The sequence below is a fragment of the Plectropomus leopardus genome, chromosome 3 (assembly GCF_008729295.1).
Source record: "Plectropomus leopardus isolate mb chromosome 3, YSFRI_Pleo_2.0, whole genome shotgun sequence".
NCBI classification, from domain to species: domain Eukaryota; kingdom Metazoa; phylum Chordata; class Actinopteri; order Perciformes; family Serranidae; genus Plectropomus; species Plectropomus leopardus.
The window spans coordinates 23,163,262-23,168,232 of NC_056465.1; the positions used below are offsets into that span (position 1 = coordinate 23,163,262).

At 39.4% G+C, this 4,971-nt stretch overlaps 1 long non-coding RNA gene across 1 annotated transcript; it reads left to right on the forward strand.

The window, feature by feature from the left end:
* The first annotated feature begins 2,148 nt into the window (after window positions 1-2,148).
* On the forward strand, window positions 2,149-3,704 carry LOC121962352. The gene is made up of 3 exons (XR_006107125.1): window positions 2,149-2,160; window positions 2,423-2,485; window positions 3,643-3,704. It is a non-coding gene; the product is annotated as an uncharacterized LOC121962352 (long non-coding RNA).
* Window positions 3,705-4,971: the final 1,267 nt, after the last annotated feature.

Here is a 4,971-nt window from a genome sequence, read left to right on the forward strand (position 1 = left end):
AGTATGTTCACTCTGAAGATTTTTATAATATAATATGTAATTCATTGTGACAAGAAAAACCGTAGTTAACGTGTCTTACTGATGTCCCATTGTGTCTCTCAGGGTAAAAGTGGACCAAAAGGGAAACAGGGGCCCCCTGGACCGATGGGGCCAAAGGTACATACGTTTGTTCAGCAGCATAGTAATAATGTCACTAATAGACTTAAAGGGACAGTTCACCTTAAAATGAAAAAGACATATTTTTCCTCTTACGTGTAGTGCTGCTCACCAGTCGTGTTGTTTTGGTGCAAGTTGCTGAGTGTTGGAGATATCAGCAGCTGAGATGTTTATTTTCTCTTTAATATAATGGAACTAGATGGCACTTGGCTGGTGGTGCTCATGACCTGGTTACTCAAGATAATCCACAGACCTTGCTTTGAGCAGTTTCATGTGGGAACTATTTTCTTTCAACTGAACTACAGATACCAACCGTATCACTGTGCAGAAGGAAGCATACATCTACTCATGAACGTGAGGCTCGTCCTCGTGACAGGCCAAGATATAAACATTATCAGAGCCCTCCTTGGCTGAGCTGTAACATCAGGGAGCTTAGCTGATGAGATTGCAGTAGATGCACGCTGTCTTGTGCTCTGTGATACGTTTGGCAATTGTAGTTTGAAAGAAAGAAAATAGTTCCTTCGTGAAACTTCTCATAACAATGTGTGCTGATCATCTTGAGTAACCAGGTCTTGATTTCTGGAAAGAGATGTTGCAGCTGAGTTTTTGAAACATATTTTTTGGGTCACTTTGAGCACCACAAGTTGAGTGATATGTAGTTCCATTATACTGGAGAGAATGCAGACATCTTTATGGACGTTATCTCCAACACTCTGCATCCCACGCCAAAACAGTCTAGACTGTTAAATAGCACTACAGGTAGGAGGAGAAATTAGTACTTTTTTTTTTAATGCAAACTTTTCCTTTAAATCATACCTTTTCTGGTTAACATTTGCATCATTCCTGGTCTTGTAACAGGGTATTCCAGGACTGAGGGGAGAGAAGGGCGAGTCTGCAGTTGCTGGTCCAAAGGTAAAAGTTAAGCACAGAGTGCACTGCTACCACTTACCTGAATAAGACAAGTTTTCTCTGCCAAAATTTGTTTTTATAATAAGATATTTAGAATATCTTGTCTTATTTACTGATTTCGCCTTACTCATGTACTGTAGGTACCAACCTTTTTCATGTATACTTTTCGTAAGGAGTGCTTTTGCTTTATTGTAGTTTCTCACATTGCTTCTCATGTTTCTGTCCTAAATACATCCTGCCCATAATCTGCTGATGTTTACAGTGTTATTGATTATTGATTATACTTTATTTGTCCCTGAAGGGAAATTTGTCTTGGACACAGTGCTGCTTACCTCGCAGTAACATACAAACACATCACACTACACAAGACATCACCCTAATTGCTCCATGGCAACAACAAAAGACAGGGCACAAAAAAAACCCAAAAAAACAAAAAAACATCAAAATGTCATTGACAACAATGGCATTCTTCTGGATTTTGCTATGTGCAAGTGCTAAGTGCATAGGTGACTATTTGTCAGGTCTTAATTTTACATTAAGACCTGACAAATGTGTAAAAATCAGACGAAAAATACAGTCACATTGTCTAAGAAAAATGAAACTGCTGAAGGAGGAGCACTTTTTAACCCATGCTCAACCTTCTTTTCTTCAGGGTCTGCCAGGTGATATGGGAACACTGGGACCAATCGGGCCACCTGGGTTAAAGGTTGGTGGAAATTATTTGAAACATGAAATGATTTAAATGCAAAGAAAAAAGGCATAATTTCAGTTGATCTACCACTTTTTAACTTTTATTTCAGGGGAATCCTGGTTTGCAGGGTCTGAAAGGTCAAAGAGGTCATAAAGGAAAGCAGGCGAGTTGTGTTTTACTTTCCTTTTTAAACTGTTTTCACCAGGAAGCAACTTTTTAATCAACTGACTTATTCTGACTGATTTTGATAGGGGGATGCTGGTCCTCGTGGTCCACGTGGGCGAAAAGGCTTTCTTGGACTAACTGTACGTTGTCTTTATATTCTGCTATATACAATAGTTCACTAGTATATTGTACTGAAGTTAATTATGTTGTCTTTGTTACAGGGCCAGCTTGGAATGAAGGTGAGATGTGTTTTTGGATTTGTGTGGATGAGTTTGCAGGATTGTGGGTTTTCCTGGACCTGGCCTGGTCATGGTCCTTTTTTATTTGTTTAATAGGAGAAGTAAGCATCCTGAAGGCAATTTTAGCATTTTGGTAGACAGTTGTAGTCAACTTGACATGATATCAGTCTTTTAGTCTGGTCTGTCATTAACTTGGTTGTGAGTAGTGAAAGTTTCCTTACGCATGCTGATGAGCCTGACTGACTTTTTGCTCTTTTTTTAGGGAATGAAAGGTGTCCAAGGCAGAAGAGGACCAAAGGGAGTGAGGGGCAAGCGTGGACCTCCAGTAAGACATTGTATTCACACAGTAAAAGTAGACAAATACTGTTCAAAATCTTAACTGCAATTTACTGTAAAGTTTTAAAGGTATAGTTCACATTTTTTTCTTTGAATTATCTTTCTTTACTTTGCTCTTGCTTTTATCGCGAAAGTTAATTTAGCTTTTTAACTTCTCCTGCCTTATCTCTGTTATTGTATTGCTGCCTTATACACGTTACTTTTTTAATCATGTAAACCTGTGTTGTGGCAGATCCTAACCCATCTGGCTCAACTGGAGAGCACTTTGGTTTTTAAATGTCCTTTATTAGTGACTTGACTACTTATTCATAGTAGATGGTGGTCAGCCCCCAGTTTGGAGAAAGCAGGAATGAATTGCACCACGGAAGCTTAACAATATGGATGCGGGAAGCAGCAAAATGTATTTTTGTCACCTAAAAAAAGGTTAACCTAATAACAGAAATGCATGTTAGTTTAAGTGTAAGCTGTATTAACAATATTTTCACTGTTTTATCTTGCCATCAAACAGCCCTCTCTGACGGGGAACTGAAGCTGTATATCAATCTATGCTCTCTTCAAAGCCACCAGTCGTCTCTGACAAAAACAGCAATTTTACCTCACAGAACACAGGAGTTGCTGCTCTACTGCAGCCTTGATTGCTTAGTTTGTTTGTGTTATTGTGTAACTTTGGTGAATCCAAACTAACCCTTTAAAGTGACACAATAACAAGCAACTAACCTATCAAGGCAGCAGGAGACCACCAACTCCTGTCTTCTGCGACGTAAAATTACTGTTTTTGTCAAAGGAGTCTAGAGGCTTTGAAGAGAGCATAGATAACAGATTCGGTTCCCTGACAAAAGGGCTACTGACAGCAAGATAAAGCAATGAAAATATTCTAAATATAGCTTTTTTTTGTGAATAAAATACACTTTGTTGCTTCCCCCCGTTCAAAGCAGTACATTACTGAGCCTCTGTGTTTGCACTCCTATCTGCTTGTCCTAACTGGGGACGTGCCAGCTGATATCTGTTGTATGTAATACTCTGACTGTGGAAATCCCACTTCAAAAAATCTGAACTATTTCTTGAAGATGCATTTGAAACTTGAATACTGCCTAATTGCAGAGAGATTTACAACTTGATCTTCAAGCAAAGTCATTTGTTTCACAGGGAAAACCAGGTGCACCAGGCAAGCGCAAGCCAACACAAAGACAGGGATCAAAAAACAAGCCAAAACCAGGTCAGAGAAATAAGCTGAGGCCTGAAATGAGACCAAGTACAAGATTGAAACTGAAACATTTGCAAAGATTCAGACAAACACCCGGCCTCCTGAAGCAACAGAAAGGACAACAAAAAGTTGGTACAAGCTTTCTTCTCAATTTACACTTTATTTACACAATGTATTCATTTCACTTTGTTTATTTATCCTTTACATTTATGGGGATGCATAATGATAGCTTGAATTGGATGATTGAATGTCTGGTGGATTTCTCTGTAGCGGCCCAGGTCGGTGTCCAGAAGATGGTCTGAAGTAGATGAGGTTGAGGAATCCTTCAGCTGGCCCCAGGGAACCAAAGATGACCCTGCCACCACCTGCTACGAGCTCGGCCTCATACACCCACATCTGAAGGATGGTCAGGGTCTGAATAGTCTCATATGTAGATCTGTTTCTAACAACACACTGTACACCAAATAAGAATATGATCTCAAGTTGATTTTCTTTCAGGTTACTTTTACATGGACCCCAACCAAGGCTGTCCCTATGACGCTGTGAAGGTGTTCTGTAACTTCACAGCAGGAGGAACAACCTGCATTGACCCTTTACAGTCTCAGGTACTCTCATTTTCACCGACAAGGGTTAAAACTGGCAAGCAAGCTGCTGTATGAGGAGCAGGATTGGTCCAGTGTAAACATTTCCAAATGATGTTCTGCTAAAAACTGGACCAGGTTGTCATACTGACTTTGACCACTAGCCACCGCTAGTGGTCAGTTGCTCTTGATATATTGCGCAATAATGAAAAACAAGATGGATTTAGTGCCGTCACACTGTTTGCATGGGTTGCTGAGGTAAACTACTTAATTTGCAAGAACGTGCCATAATGACAAATGCGGTGAAGCCAGTTTGCATAGAATCAAACCAGTACCAGTTTAGACTGGTACTTCTGACTGTACTGGCAAACCTGGAAATAGACCCAGCTCTAGTGAGTTATGGGTTCACTTTCTTGTGGCAGCACAGTTATATGAAAAAAGAAAATAATCTATCTGTTGTTTCAACTGTCATAAAAACATGACATGATTCCCATGATTTTACATTAAAATATATAGCATGCCCTATAACATTGCTGGTCAGGTGGTATTATGTTTGCAATTTTTTTTTTTTTTTAGTAGATTTCAAGTGTAGGAAGCAGAATGCATAAAGCAGTTTTACCCAAAGCAGTGTGAGCCTATTGATAAAAACAGTTCTTTGGAAATACTGATTCATACTTTTTTCAGTAATAT